At 44.7% G+C, this 16,748-nt stretch overlaps 1 long non-coding RNA gene across 5 annotated transcripts; it reads right to left on the reverse strand.

Moving 5' to 3' along the window:
• Positions 1–1,019: 1,019 nt before the first annotated feature.
• Gm33771 lies at positions 1,020–16,231 on the reverse strand. 5 transcript variants are annotated; one of them, XR_378532.3, is made up of 3 exons: positions 6,072–16,231; positions 4,717–5,270; positions 1,020–2,471 (listed from the first exon to the last, which is right to left on the reverse strand). It is a non-coding gene; the product is annotated as a predicted gene, 33771 (long non-coding RNA). The 5 variants fall into 5 exon arrangements; XR_003946881.1 differs by having other exon boundaries at positions 1,020–1,269; positions 2,148–2,471; positions 5,038–16,231; XR_001778295.2 differs by having other exon boundaries at positions 1,020–1,269; positions 2,148–2,471; positions 4,717–16,231.
• Positions 16,232–16,748: the final 517 nt, after the last annotated feature.

The raw sequence follows: 16,748 nt of genomic DNA on the forward strand, positions 1-16,748 counted from the left end.
CTTCGTGCACACATGCATGGAAGTCAGAGGCTGACATTGGCTGTCTTCCTCAAAATCTCTCTACCTTATTTTTTTTGAGACAAAGTCTCTCTTGCTGATTTAGCTGAACTGGCTGGCTAGGCAGCCCCAGGGATCCTCCTGTTCCCGCATTCCTAAAATTGGCTTGCAGTGCATACTGCCTATGCGGGGGATCTGAACACGGATCTGCTTCATGTTTGTGTGACAAGCACTTTACTGAGCCATCTCCTCAGCCCTACACCTTTTAAAAGATGTTCTTTCTAAATGGCTTCCTCATATGGGATGGTCATGTCAGAGTGCCCCAAGTGTCAGCCCCTGGATGTGCTACCCTTGGAAAAGACACAAAATTGGCCACATCCAAATCATATCAAGAAAAGATCTTTATAACTGTCAGCTTCTTTGGTTGAACAAATGTGAAATTGTGAGGAGGGCTGATCGCTTACTTAGTGGTTAAAACTGAACCCTACCTACATGCTGCCTACATGCACACGATGCCCCTGACCCGAAGCAAGAGATCTACGAGACAGCATTAGAGAAACAGAGGAAGATGGGTGCCCTTGGATAATGCATGATGCCCATATTTCGTTCCTACAAGACACAAAGTGCTTCTTTGTACTCATCTTGTAATTTTCCCCAATTCTTGAAATCATGTCAAAGTGCAAGATTGCAAAAGGGATCTGGAATCTGAGAGGCAGGCATGGCTGCTCGTAGAGCCAAGTACTCCCCTGTGTGGCAACTGAGCTCTGCTTGCTCCCCACAGCGGGTCAGCCAAGGACAGCACGGGTCGTCCTCTTTCCTACGGGCAGTGCAGAGTGGTGATTTAGAGGGAGGAGAGTGTCCCTGAGGTTTGGGAAGAAGAGGTTCCTGTGCGACCATAGTGAGAAGCGGCACCGAAGGTCAGAGCCATCAGCACTATCTTAGGCCCAATGCCTTGTGACTTTTATTAGCAAAGCAAAGAAACAGGAATCAGGAAAAAAAAACACACACACACACACACTAACTACTCTGTACAGTTTAATCTTTATTTTTACAGCATTTGTTGGAGCCACAGAGTCTGGAAGAGTGGGCCATTTGGGGAACTTTGTATTTATTAAAATGGCCCGGACACTCATTATTGCATCTCTCTCTCTGAAATGGAGTGGGAATTCTTCTGATAAACTGGCAGAGGCCCCATCCAGGCTCCAATGGACTTCTGACATTTACCTTCCTGAGAATCTCCCTTCTTAGCCTTCACGTGTCCTCTTAGTCATACTAAGGACAGAATAACATCACAGTTAGATTTGTCTAAAAGCATCTCCAAAATGAGTATGAGTCTACTACATAGAATCAACGTCATCCTATTCTATTGGAAAAACAGTTTCAACCCTTAGAGTTTACCCCCCTTCTATGTACATGCCACATCTTCCATGTTAACTTCTGTCACACACACACACACACACACACACACACACACACACACACACAGGCGGAACTCCTCTAATCCCCAAACACGAGATCTAAAATGCTCTAGAATCCAACATTTTTTGAGTGCTGATGGATCCAACACTTGACCTGAAGTGATGGATCTCAGACAAAAGGAAAGCAGGCTGAAAGCATAAATAAAGAAAAGGTGACTGTCTCAGATCACCTTTCAGGCTGTGGGAATGGGGCATATATCAGACATAAATTAATCCTGTGTTTACAGGCGAGTCTTTCCCTAGGACACCATGCATGCATATATGTGTGTGTATATGAATTCAAATATCTAAAAACAACAGAAACATTCCCATCTCAGGCATAGCAGAGAGCAGAGAAGCGACCTGAACTGAAATTTATCATCTTTACAAAAGAGTGAAAGAGACGATTCAGGCAGCATGGCACAGACTCGGCGTCACTTAAATTGTGATAAAATGTATATAATATAAATTTTGCCATGGCAACCATCTTTAAGCACACAGCCCAGTTGTGTTCAATGCATTAGGACTGTTACATCAACCCTGTCCAGAATTCTTTCTTCATCTTGCAGCTCTGAGCCCCTGTGCCTAGTGAACAATAGTTCAAGTGGACCACTGTGCTCCCATCTTGTAGGGACCCTAGACAGCTCAGAAAGGTCTAGGTGCTTTGTCACATGTCTGGTGCATTTCACTCACCATAATGTCCACAGGGGAACACTCATTATAGAATGCTTCAGAACGCCTTTCTTGTCAAGACTGCATAAGATGCCCTCCGTGGATACACCACATTGGCTCACCCATCTGTCATGGTCACGTCCGCAGTTACTCCCTGGCTATCGAGAACAGCACTGTCATGAACATGTGATTCTTCCAGACGCGTCTTTGATTCTTCCGGTCATATTCACAGTAGAGTTGCCTGGCCTCATGGTAATCCCTCTTCTAACTTTGTGAGGAATAGCCAGCCAGAGTGTTCCACAGGCTCTACACTATTCCCCACACCCATCTGCAGTGCACAGCTTCCTTAAAAAAAAAAAAAAAAAAAACAACTATTTTCTGTTTGTTGTTGTTGTTGTTGTTTAGCTGCCATCCTATGTGTATTGAGGTTTAATTTTTATTTTTATTTTTCGAGACAGGGTTTCTCGGTGTAGCTCTGGCTGTCCTGGAACTCACTCTGTAGACCAGGCTGGCCTCGAACTCAGAAATCCACCTGCCTCTGCCTCCCAAGTGCTGGGATTAAAGGCATGCATCACCACTGCCCTGCTAAGGTTTAAAATTTAAGTTTAGCATCTACATATATGACAAAAATCAATGAAAGAAATATCTAAAGCTAATGAACAGTCAAGGAGGGTATGGCCTCACCAAATCTTAAGTAAGGCAGTCCTTGTGCTATTATCCTGTAACATGTCTACTGTAGTAGAGAGAAGAGACCGGTCCTTAAGAGACTCAATGAGCCCATTTTAGTCTCTGATTTGAGAGGTCAAAGCCAGGCAAGCTTAAGCAGTGCGAGGGGAAGACTGAAACGTTAAAACTAGGGCTTATAGCAACAGCTCAATGCAGACCTGAATTTGAATCTCTAGAACACTGGTAAAGCTGGACCAGGCAGGGCATGTCTGTAATTCCAGTGTTCCTACGGTGAGATGAGAGGCAGAGACAAGAGAATTTCCAGAAGCTCAGGGCCAAGGGATTCTGGCTCAGATAAAAGGTGGAAGGTGGGGGCTGACAGTCAAAGTTGTCCTACAACTTCCATGTGCCATGTGCCCTCTTCCATTCATACACACAAAAATGACTTTAAAAGAAAGTATGGAAAGCAAAGCTTGATGCAGTTCCATATGCCTGTGATACCAACACTTAGAAGGTGGAAACAGTAGGCTCTCAGATTCCAGATAAACACAGTCTACTAGTGAGACACTGTGTCAAACAAATAAGGAATCGAGATAGGGCTACATTGTTTCCAGATGATGGGGGAAACTTACCTGGCTTGTTGACTCTGGTGGTGGGCTCCATTTCTTTTCCCTTTCCCCTCCCTCCCTTGTTTCTCCAGTCCATCCTTTTCATCCTTCCATTTTTGTGCATGTATGATGTATATGTATGTATATGTATATGTATGATGTATATGTATGTATATGTATATATATGATGTATATGTATGTATGTATATGTATATGTATGATGTATATGTATGTATATGTATGATGTATATGTATGTATATGTATGATGTATATGTATATATGTGTATATGTATGATGTATATGTATATATGTGTATATGTATGATGTATATGTATGTATGTGTGGGAGTCAGAAGACAACCTTGGGTATCAGTTCTCCTCTTCCATCTTGCTTGAGACAGTCTAGTTGGCCCATGGACCTTCAGGGATCGCCTTGCCTCTGCCTCCCATTTTAGCACAGGAGTTCTGGGATTGTGGATGTGAGCTGCCACGCCGAGCTTCCACGGCAATCCCTTTCCCCACTGAGCCATCTCCACAGCACTGTCCTGTGACTTTTGGGACAGGGTCTCACTCTGTAACTCAGACAAATTCACCATACTTCTGCCTCAGCCCTCCCAAAGCCTGGGATTCTAACCACGTGGCTGCACGTCCAGCTTGAATGCTCCATTCTCATCCTGGAGAGCGAGTCTTCTCCTTTTGGAAATGGGAGATCATGGCAGCTCCTCGGGGTCCATCGAGGCTGCCTCAATGGTTCTCAGCCACCATTTGCTTACATCTGTGGTTCTGCACACACTGACCCTCTGTGTGCACTTTCCCTACATAGCAGTTAAATCACACTGCTCCCTGTACATGCCCAGGTCTTTTGCCTCCAGCAGGGCTGGGGCTCCATTCCTTCTGCCTGGGTGGCCCGGTCCGCTTTCATCTCTAAAATTAACATCAGGTCCAAGAGCTCCTCTCTTGGGATCCCTCTATGCTTTCTTGAGGATACAAAGGATCTCACTTGTACTCTTAAGAGTAAGTTTGCATTCCATCTCCTGGTCTTGAGTTCATCCTCTGAGACCTGGAACTTCTAAGGAGAAGTCATGGTGGCCACTACATCCCCACATTTTTCCAGTGACTCCTGGTATTGATGAACTCATGGTTGCAAGCACTCAGCACATGTTTTTTTTGACACTACTTCAACAAGGCCCTTCCAGCTCACCCTGTTCAAAGCATCCTTGGTGCTACAAGCACCATCTAGCAGTCTTGTTTATGTATTCCTTCACTGTAAATGGTTTGGGTTCCCCTAGCATGTAACACTAATCTGTCTTACTTACCCCAGTGGCAAGGACGGTATCTGGCAGGACAGATGCTCAGACAGTTGTTGGGTGAATGGATCAGTAAGGAAATGAATGCCAGCTGGGCATGGTGATATGCATCTGCCGCCACCAGCTAATGGGGAAGCTGATTTGGGAGCGTATCTTGAGCTTCTGAGTCATGAGACAAGCCTGGTCCACATAGCAAGACTTCATCTCAAATCAGTAGTAAAAACAACATTAAAACATTTTTTAAAAAGGGATCAGATATAAATAAACAAGTAGATATACTAAGATTTTTTTTAAAAGAAATGGATGAATAGAGTTGGCATGTGTACTTACTTCTTTGCACAGTGCTTATGAATAACAAGCAGGTTGAACACCTCGGACCCCTAGGAGAGGCATCAGTCCTCGGGCCCCTAGGAGAGGCATCAGTCTGCATCAGAAAGATGTATTGGATTAGTGTTAGCTCTGTCTGTCCAGCATGTGCCCTGGGACCACATCCTTCTTGCAGGACAACTGGAAATAACATGCATCTCTACTGGACGATGTGGACTCCTCTCTGTGCCCAAACTCTGAAATGAAATGAAGAGTGCATGTCAGGCCTGCTCTTGAATGTCTCAGTAGCATACAAGAAAAGTGGCATTCCTGTAAAAGTTGCAGAGGCCATGGGACTTTAGGGCAAGTTAACGCAGTAATGAAACCGCCAGTTACTGTTTAGCTGGATTTCAACAGCACCCCGTCCCAGACGTTATCAAGGAATAGCAGAGCATGAGAAATTCCAAGGGCAAGTGGAACCGGAAGAAAAACTCTTAGCAGGTTTGAAGCTGTCTTCTGCATTTGTGGGGGCAGACTGGCAAAGTTTCCTTCCTTCCCTCCCTCCCTCCCTCTCTCCAAGATCTCCAATAGATGTCAGTGGCCTTTTCTCAGGGTGAAGCATGGTTCACAAGAGCTCCAATAGCTTTGACGTCAACACTAGAACATCTTGGCTTTCATGAACTTGAACTTATGAAGAAAAATTCAAATTAGGTGGAGATTATGCGGATCCCCTTTAAGCATGTTTTGTTGTTGATGGTGGTGGCGGTGGTGGTGGTGGTGGTGGTAGAAGTATATGAAGACCAAACCTAAAACAGGCCTGCTCACAAGTACCGATTTCCATACTCATTAGGCCAGGAATTCATTACGCAAAGCAATTGTTCTACCAAGAGCCAAATGCCCTCCTCATATGTATCCTGCCCTGCTCAGGGGTTTGTCCCACCTTTGTTTGTAGGAGCGAACTTGTATTTGGTCCCTTCTCTTGCTTTCATCTAGACAAGCAGCTGAACATGAAGGTCCCTTAGCACACATGTCCACATGTTGCCTGCATACCTACTCACCTATCTGTCTACTGGGTCCAAGTGACCACACAAGCAGGCAGAACAAAAGGCACGCCCCTTGGAGATGATCCTTAGTAACTGCACATCTGAAAGCAAACAGATTGGTACTTCCCTAGGGTTATAAAGCAACATTCTTTTATATGCCTTAAATTTACAACTTCCCTTTATGGGTGTTTCCGATATTCTTAATGCGTGAAGAGCCTATGAAATTCAATGTGGTCTAGTTTGGTCTCGCTTCTTGGGAATGCTTCCTAGACATTCCCCAGTGCTGTGTCAGGGAAGAGCAAACCCAGTCTGCATTCTGGATGTTAGGATGTTGGCACTCACATGACACACAGGACTCTCAAATGAGCCCAGTCTTGCGCTCATTTGACAGACACTCACAGGCACCATTCCCATGGACCAGCTGTGACGTTGACTTCCTAGGCTCCCTAAGAAATGGCCAAGGAAGAAGGGATTTAGGTAGTGAAGACAATGGAGTGCTTCTGAGAAGGCCTGCTGCAGACTTTAGAGATTTGAACTCATGGAACTGGAAGAAATGCAGGCCTGGTGGCTGGGAACAGGCTTCAGTGAGGATCAAGAAAAAACAGTGTGGAGAGAGACAGCTGGGCTGGATATTATGGGGTGCAAGAATGAAAGATAAGCCTTCCAGGATGGGTGGCCTTATCCTCACTGGATACATGGTAAGGACTTGCTGAGGTATAGAGGATGTGCTGGGCAGATAACCCCAGTGTCTGTATACTGTGGCTGAAGAAGTGTGGAGACTGACTGAAAGCTGACTACCAAAATCCATATCCCAGGGGGGTCAGGCTGCCCTAGCCCAACAAGGTTGGAAGTGCAGAGGGCACCAGAAATGAGGACGTTACTGCACTGCGTTCCACGGGGGATAGCAACTGAATCGTGAGATTCGCCGTCACAGCGTCCTGAGCTTCAGAAGAGTGCATTCAGGCCTATTCAAGTCTGAAGAAAGCAAAGCCAAGCCATGAAAATCAAAATTGATATTAAAAACCTAGACCCAGTGAGAGCCACCCAAAGGCGCTCATTTGCATGGACAATCAGAAGTGGGGGGGGGTAGGGGGGGACCAAAACAAACAAGGGAGTTCCTTCTGCCCCCTGGTGGCTTTGGGGAAAATTGAGGAAAAGGGCAGAAAGAGAGTAAAATCTTCACTCTGTACCCAATGTCAACTGAGTCAGGAGCTGTCTGAACAATGAAGATGGCAGAGAGCCTCCTCCCCACAGCAGCGCATCCTGTTGAGGCTGGAAGAGACTGCTCCTCTCCACTGGACAGTGCCCGCGGACAAATCTCTAGCTCAGCTCCTATGGGGAGTTGGTGAGCTGCATGTGCCCTGTGAGCCGAGCATTGGTGCCAATGCCAATGGCCCGCTGCCCCAGAGGCTGGATGCCCAGCTCAGCACGTAGTTGACTTCACCTCAAATGAGGCTACAGCAAACGGCTTTAAATACAGAAGCAGTCTTTGGGGACATCAGTTACAAACCCATTTTTTTCCCAGGGTCATTCTATACCTCTTTCTGCTGCCCATTTAAACAGCCATCTGTGGCACTACACGATGACACTCCTCCATTCCAAAAAGCATGTGTCTGGTTTCCTGACCTACTTAAGATAGCTTTCGGCTAACCTGGGTGGCTCAGTGAAACACTAATTTCAAGCTGCAACGCCTCCTCTGGAATATGCCTGCCTGCAGATGAATAATACAGAGAAGGGAAGAAAGCAAGAACAGTCGGGGGCAAGCTGGAAACAGTCGCAGGCATTTTCAGTTCGAATATAGCAACCTGCTGAGCAAGGCAATCCCACAGCCCATGAAATGGGGCTGATTTTCCAGACAGCCAGTTGGCTGGTTTTGTCTCCAACAAAACAAACAAAAATATGCATAACTGTATGAGGCCTTAAGCTCATTTTATCCTCCCCCACCCATTATGCCACAGGGATCCATGCCGAGGTGCCCTGGAGTAAGGCTCCGCCTGGGCTCCTATGAATAATTGTTTATGCATGTTCTATTAGGGAAAGACAGCCATTAGTAAGTGCTTACCATTTTAACACTGGTCTGTTCTTTGTGAAGGGCCATTTGAAATGGATCCTAATTACATGGTCTCCGAGACCTGTTTCAGTCTTGTGAACGTGCAGATAACTGTAATTATCCAGTAACAGAGGCTTCTTATTTCTTAAACGACTCTGAATGGCAATGTTGAAATGGCACTGGGTGTTTCTTAGGTTAAAGTGAACGCATTTTAACCATTTCCTGGACAGCTCAACAATCTTAGCTCTCTGATTAGCTTGAAAGGACCGTGTGCTCAAGAGCCGTTGGAGATACGTAAGGCCCCAAACACTGGAATAATGACAGGCTTAACACTTGGGTTTTTGTGAAACAGTCGGAGAAACGGGTCAGCGGTTAACAGCACCGTGCTGCTTTTGCAGAGGAGCTAGGTTCACTTCCCAGCACCCACATTTGGTGGCTTGACGCCATCATCTTTAACTTCAGTTACAGGAGATCCGATGCCCTCGCCTGGCTTACATGGGCATTGCATGCACACGGTGAAAATACACACGCACACGCACACACACACTCATTCTCTCTCTCTCTCTCTCTCTCTCTCTAACACACACACACTCATTCTCTCTCTCTCTCTCGCTCTCAAACACACAGTCATAAAACCTAAAACTTTTAAAAGCCTTTCTTTAGGGGCTAAGGGGTGTAGCTCAGACAGTAGAGTGTACACAGAGCCCTGGATTTGATCACCAGCACAGCATAAACCAGATGAGGGTGTAAGTCTGAAGCCCAATCCCTGGAGAAGTAGAGGCAGAAGAATCAAGACTTCAAGGCTATCCTTCTTGGCTACATATCAAGTTCAAGGCCAGCCTGGGCTACAAAAGACACAGCAGCAAAAAGATTTTTAAGGGGGGGGCTAGAGTAATGACTCATTGGTTAAGAGTACTTACTGCTCTTACAGAAGATCTGGGTTCAATTCCTTGCACCTACATGGCAGATCACAAATGTGTAACTCCAGTCCCAGGGAATCTAATGCCCACTTCTGACCTCAGGGGGCACCAGACACTCATGTAACATTTTTTATATATAATGTGTGTGTGTGTGACACAATATGATATATATCATATGATATATATTATATATGTTATTTAACATTATTTATGAAATAATATTATATATCACCCATATACATAAAATGAAAATAAATATTCTTGAGGGGGTGAGATAGCTCAGTAAAAAGCATTTGCTTGTAGAGAGAATCTCTCATGTACTCTGTGAAAGTATCACCTGTCAATAAAAATCTGATAGGCAACGAGCTGAGGCAGGCTTAGAAGGTGGAACATCTAGCAGAGAGAGACAGGAATTCTGGGAGTCAAACACAGGAGGTTCACCACTTGGACTTAGAAGAGACAGATATCTGAAACAGAAGAAAAGTAACCAACCATGTGACACACATGGAATAGAATAAGCAGGTCACACAAGTTACAAGCTAGTTGGGGAACAAACCCGAGCTTATGGCCGAGGCATTTATCCATACATAAATAGCCTCTAAGTCATTATTTGGGAACTGGGGCACGGGTGAAAAGCCCGTGGTTACTCTTGCTACCAACCCTGATGTGCTGAGTGTAAACTCCCCAGGCCCCGCATGGTAGAAACGGTGGAGAACCTATACAAAAGGGAACCCTGGATGCCCCAGTAACACAACCATATCCTACTAAGGACACTTTACTAGAGTGTGAGATAAAAAGCAACAGCATAAGCCAGTTGCAGGAGAGGAGATGGAGAAAAGTAACAAGAAAACCAGGCCTGTTTGAATAGGGTCCAAGACAACAGGCACACCCCGCACTGGAGATGCATGCATGGTGGATGAAAGGGCTTCAGAGAAAGAACGAGACTGTCCAAAGGGAAAGCCTGTTACTAAGAAAAAGAAAACACTCCCAAGAAGAAGAGTGGGCTAGTGACCTCTGGGGAAAGCTCCAAGAGCACTGGGCCACTAGGCACATGACCCATCCTTGACCTCTGTGCATACGCTCTGCTCAGTAGATGAAGACCAGGTCTGGAAGAGTTTCAACCTTTTTCTGCAGAAGAAGCCTAGAAATGCTCTGATTGAATGAAGCCCAGCAGGAGAGGGGCTTCTAGTCTTTGTTGGCCAAAGGGCTTTTGTTTGTTTGCTTGCTTATTTTGTGACAGGGTCTCTCTGTAGAGCCCTAGCTGTCCTGGAAGCCTGCCTCTGCCTTCCGAGTGTTGGGATCAAAGGCATGTGCCACTGCTGCCTGGCTGTTATTCTACTTTTATTTACGTTGTGTATTTACATGTGCATGTCCACATGTGTCACCGTGTACACGTGAAGGTCAAAGGACCTTGCAGAATTTGAGTTCTCACCTTCCATCATGTTTGTCCCAGGAAAACAATTCTGATTACCAGGCTTGGAAGCAAGAGCCTTTCCTTGCTGAGCAAATCACCAGCCCAGGCTCTCATGCTACTACTCCTGACGTGAGGTTTCCAGTCTATCTTCTTGCCTTAGTCAGAAGGCATGTCTGCCCAGGCTCTCCATCCACAGGTATCCACACGATCAGGTACAGCAGGGTGGCATTAATGCTTATCTTACACACAGCCGTGGCTGGCCAGGCATGCTGTGTCCCCACCCATGAGCTTGTCATCTCTCATTCACTTCCACATTCCCATTAGAAAATTCCCACCAAGCCCATGCTCCTTCCTCTACTCTAAGTCCTTTGGATAAAGCATTCCAGTGAGCATTAGTTATTTAGACATTTTAGTCAGTAAAGGGTCTTTTGTTTTTCAGCTGCACATGTGCGTGTAAGTGTGTGTGTACAGAGGCCAGAGGTCAACCTCAGGCATCTTCCTCAATGGCTACGCACTTTGTGTTTTGAGACAGGGTCTCTCGCTGACCTGGAACTCACCAATTAGTCTAGAACGCCAAGCCAACAAATCTGAGGAATCCTCAATTCCCTACAACAGCACAGGCCTATTCTAAGCTTGTGTGCCCGACTGACCCATGTTCTTAGCCCCTCTTTTTGAGATGATCAATGTTCCAGATGGTACAATGGCTGGAGAAGCTTGATTTAGATGAGACAGAGACAAAGATGAGACAGAGACAGATGATACTGATACAGACGATATAGAAGCAAAGGCGAGACAGATGATACTGATACAGATACAAATCATACTTAAATAATCCACAACATAATGGTTTAGGAAACAAATTGGGTAATAGAAAATAAACCAGGTAATAGGGGAAAAAATACAGCAACTATAGGATTTTTAAAAAGCAGAGCTGCACACCTTCCACTCCACCTTCCGGGCTGATTAACTGATAAGCGACCTGGCAGCTGCATATTAAACAGTCCAGAGGGAACAGGAGTTTTTTTCCACTTCTCTTCTGCAAATCTCAGTAAACTTTTTTGGGGAGACTGGTGAAAGTATTTTTATTGCTATATGGCAGAAAAATAGATACATTTGCAAAGACATTCACACCTGATTAAAATAAACACTTAATTAGAACCTTTAAAAACCTGGAAGGAAATGTAAGGCAGACTATTCATTTAATTAATTACAAAATGACCCGTAGCCATGTGTTGTCTGTGTGTAGGTATGTGCAGCTGTGTGTGCAGGTACCTTGGAGTCCAGAAATGGTGCTGGGTGTCCTGGAGCCAGAGCTGCAGATACAGTGAGCCACCTTCTCTGAGTACTGGAAACTGAGCAAGATAAACTATTTTAAAATGGAAATGCACTAGTAGTGATGTGTAAACGATCTGAGCAATTCAAGCTTTTCTTTTAAAAAGTCCTATCTCTGTGCATTGCTTCACTATACATCCTGCTACAGTTGTGAACACCAGGAACTGGAGACAACTCCATGGAACCCAGAAACTACAGGTTCACACACAGGGTAGCTGTGACACTGCCTAGCTCCTGGTTCAGTGAGAGATTCTGTCTCAAAAGGAGTGAAGAGAATGGCAAGAAAGCAGGACATTCAATATCCTCTTCTGACCTCCAAACACCCCCTACACACACACCCACACACACCCACACACATGCACACACACACGCACTCACACAAACACACACACGTGTACACACACACACACACACACACACGCACACACGCATGCACACTCAGGTTAGTAAAACAGCTCTTCAGTCTGGCCATCTCTCCATGTCTGAGAAGACAGTGGACGGACACGTGGAATCCTGTATGTATGACTGAGACGACTGGGATGGTTTTGTTTCATGGTCAAAAAGCTCCCTTAGTTGAGATGCTATTCAGGCTTACTGAGTAGTGAATTAACAAAGTGTGATGAATTGGACCTCATGAAGAATTCATGAGTTCTCACTTAACGCTAATTTTTTTTTCAAGGCCTACATTGTTAAATGACTTTAAAACCCTGGCTCAGACTGACAAGCACAAAAATTAAAGTTCAGAGAAAATTCAATCTTAATTCATACAGTCAAATAATATAAGATTGCATTTATGCCCTTTCTTGCAGTGAATGCCTAAAGCCTGCAACATTAAAATAAAAATTTCAAGCTACTTTCTCATACTGCATTTAATCAAACTTTAATCGTCCTTTGATCCTCAAACAAGAAAATATTTGTGCTAGTCACAAAGAGTCTGCTATATGCACGCCAGACAAGTGAAGGGTGCCTCTGTCTCTGTGGAGGATACAACACTCCCTCCTGAGTGTCACAAATGTCTTGTCACAGTGGTTAGCTAGACCCATGTTGAAAACATTTACTTGGCATTGATTCTTCATATTGCAAGTCAAGAGATGTGTGGAGAAAACCAAGCTATTCTGAGGCTCTTAAAACCCTAATAGTCTTGCGGGTAGCAAGATGGATTAGTGGCTGGAACTGCTTCCTGAGCAAGCCTAATGAGCTGAGTCACCCCCAGCTCCTATGTAAGAGGCAGATTTGGAGGTACATCTCTGTAATCCCAGTATTCCTACAGAGAGATGGAAAGCAGAGATAGAAGGCTTGCCCAAAAGCCTCCAATACTCTCAGCAGGGCAGAAACAAAGACTCTGCCTCATGAACAAGGTGGAAAGATAGACTGACCTCCTGAAAGTTGTCTTCTGACCTCCACACCATGGTACATGAGCCCAAACTTACACGCCTGCTCTCTCTCGTGTTCTCACTTTCACATGCCCCTCCCCAACCCCCAATAATGCTTTCCTAAAACTCAGAATTTGACCCATGTACCTGCCCCAGCCCTGAGGCAGATGCCACAGTGATGAGTGAACATGTGATGAAGAAAGAGGAAGATGGAGTGTGCAGTAGATAGGAGAAAGTGTGAAGCCAAGTGGTTTGTGTGCTGTGGAGCGAGGAGGAACTGGAGATGCAATGGTGGTGAGGAACAACAGGTGGGTCTGAGGAGCCTGTGCCTGTGCCTGTGCCTGAGGCCATTATGATGTCCAGGTCCCGGATGCTGCCAAGAGCCATGGCCGGGCCTCTGGCTCTATGGCAACAGGGTCCATGTTGATGTCTGTAGAACATGTTGCCACCAAGGTGCATTCAGTTGTCTGTGGTCTGGGCTGCTGCCTGAGACCATGTTGATATCCAGGGGACATGCTGATGCCAAGGAGACTGATCTGAGTAGTCTGTGCTGCCACATGAGACCATGGTGACATCTATGCCCATGCTTCTGCCAAAGGCCATGTCTGAGTCCACAGTCCTATTGCAGGCATAGCATGTGTTTATACCGGAGACCAGTGTTACCAGCAAAGCCCGTGTAGCTGCCTCTGTCTGGTCGATGCCTGAGGCCATGCTGATATCTGAGCACTGTGATGAGCTAGCCTCGCCCCTCACCAGCCACTCAGGAGAGCTGTCCCACCCTTCACCTGGACAGCACAGGAGAGCTGGCAGGCTAATCAACTCAGCTACTACGCAGGCCCAAATCCTGGGCTTTGAGCTAGTCTATCCAACATCTACCAGCTTCTGAGCTGCTGTAGCGAGTGAAGGGGTTGGTCCATGACTCTGAGCAACAGCAGGATAGCATGAGTCTCAGTGAGGGTCCAGTATGGATAACGTTGCAGAAGTCAGAGGCCTTGAACCAGACCAATGACTCATTGCAAAAAAAGATTTCTAAGTAAAGATGTTTGAACAAAAGGGTATACTAAAATGGAAATTGCTGGTTTCTTTGAATACTCAGGTTATAATGATGTTTTGCTGGGGCAGACAGGTGAAAGAATATTTTGCTAAAGCAGACACATGAAAGAATGTTTTGCTGAAGCAGACACATAAAAGGATACATGATGCTTAGAAAGTATAAATATGACCCCGCCCCCCTGACAGTGGGAGCTCGAGTATTGGTTCACTTGGCTCTGCCTCGCTAGTCTTCGCTGACAACACACATGCATTGGTTCACCTTACACCGAACTGCTGAACTTCACCAAAGAAACTCACCAAAGAACTTCTCGTGTGGTTCCTGTGGCATCTTGCGGCTTCTACAGTGGACTCGGGACAGTTGGCGAGCCTTGCCGTTTCTTCAGGACTGAACTGCCCCTGCAGTCCTGTGTGGTGTCTGCTGAGGTCTGCAGCTGCTGATTCGTGCGTGGTGGTTGCTGAACAGACTGGACTAGAGCTGCTGATTCATGTTTGGTGTTTGCTAGTGGAATGGACCGAGGAAATCTCCCCCAAAAGAACTATTTCTAAACAGGTCCACTTCCCCCCATATCCTAATAAACTTTCTTTTCATTACCACTGGTAGGTGGTGGACTAGAGGAGAGGTTGAACCTCTATTAAAGCAGGATGTGAAAAAATATATGCCTTTGGTATCTGTGGGACACACCATGTAACAAGAGCTTCCATGGTGGGATGAGTGGGGGAAGGGATTACAAGGGTGGAGGGCGGATATGGAAAGCCTGGGAAATGAATGAGACTGGGTGATAAGTGAAATTCACCAAAAATTAAAAAAAAGTTTTTAAACCTCGTAATTTGGGAGGCAGTATATTGGCAACTTTAGCTCTTGGCTTCACTGAAATAGTCAACGGACAATAGTTTCTAAATGGGAGCAAAGATAATATAGGCACTGACCAGACAGAAAGTGCAAATTCACTCAGGTTAAATCTCAATCAAGATAGCCAATGTACTAAACACAAAGTTGAACTTAATAATAGTAGCATGGCTATTCATTCCTTTCTGTAAACACCACTTACAGACTTTTTGATTTCTGAAAGAATTCAGAACCTTAATGCTTTAAAATAAACTTAGGCCTTTAAGTTAAGGCATTCAGTTGGAATATTAGAGGCATACAAACTTAAACACAGTAGCATAAATATCTAGTAAACAATGAGAAGAGAGACAATAATCTTTCAAAGCTTATTTTTCCGAAGCTTTGGGTAAAGAGGCAAAGACAGTTAGGGAATGAGGGATAGAAATAATGGTAGCAGGTGTCTGTTGGGGTTGTTATAACAAGGCACAGATTGGGGGCGTGAGACAAAAGGAATTCATTCCTGAGTTCAGGAGGAACTTCTTGGGAAGTTGAAGATCCTGGTGCTGGGAGACTTTGAGTCTGATGTGAACACACTATCTAGTCACAGACACTAGCTTGCTTTATCGTCCTGTGATGGGAGACGGGGCTTTACAAGGGGACCAGATAAACTTACAAGACCTCTGCCCTTGTGATCCTGCCACAGGTCTCACCTTCTAAGTCAGCACAGCGAAGCTAAGGCTTTCAATACTGTATAGAATTCCCAGAGGGACATGGATAGTCTAAGCCCCAAATGCTGCAAAGGGTAAAGGGATGAATATACTCACAACACATCCCAGACATACACACAACCATCAGTGAATAAATATTGCAAAGCCTTTTATTTCACTTAGGCAATTTGATGCAGTAAGAAGAACTACATTGCTCACACTAATTACATGTTGATACGCTCACAAGGCTGGAGGGGCCTTCCTCTCTGTGGAGCTCAAGGGTAGAATGCTTGCTTGGCTGGTATGTGTAGGGTTTGATCCCTAGGACCACACAGATAAATAATGTTCCTTTTGGATTATTTATCATGTCTGAATAACGTGTATAGAATGCTCGTTATTGTACATTCTAAAAACAAAGCTTGGGTTTTCTTAAAAAGAAAACATAGGGGCTGATGAGATGGCTCAGCAGGTAAGAGCACCCGACTGCTCTTCCGAAGATCCTGAGTTCAAATCCCAGCAACCACATGGTGGCTCACAACCATCCGTAACGAGATCTGACTCCCTCTTCTGGGGTGTCTAAAGACAGCTAAGGTGTACTTACATAGAATAAATAAATAAATAAATAAATAAATAAATAAAAAAAAAAAAAAAAAAAAAAAAAAAAAAAAAAAAAAAAAAAAAAAAAAAAAAAAAAAAAAAAAAGAAAACATAACAAATAATAATTAGTTGCCCAAAAAAAAAAACCAAAAACAAACAAAAAACCCCTGGTAATGCTGTTATTTATAATTCCTGTTACGCATGAAGTGGGCTCAGGGGTATGTGTAGCCTTCTTCTCTAAATGTAAGTACACACTGAGATACTATGCAAGCATTAGGATAAAATGCACACTGGAATACAATGGAAGCATTAAGACCTTTCTAGTTTCTTTTAAATATGTATATATTTATTTATTCAATTATTTATTATAGAAAGTTCTGCCTGCATGTATATCTACACACCAGAAGAGGGCACCAGATC

Source organism: Mus musculus, chromosome 7 (assembly GCF_000001635.26).
Source record: "Mus musculus strain C57BL/6J chromosome 7, GRCm38.p6 C57BL/6J".
NCBI lineage: Eukaryota > Metazoa > Chordata > Mammalia > Rodentia > Muridae > Mus > Mus musculus.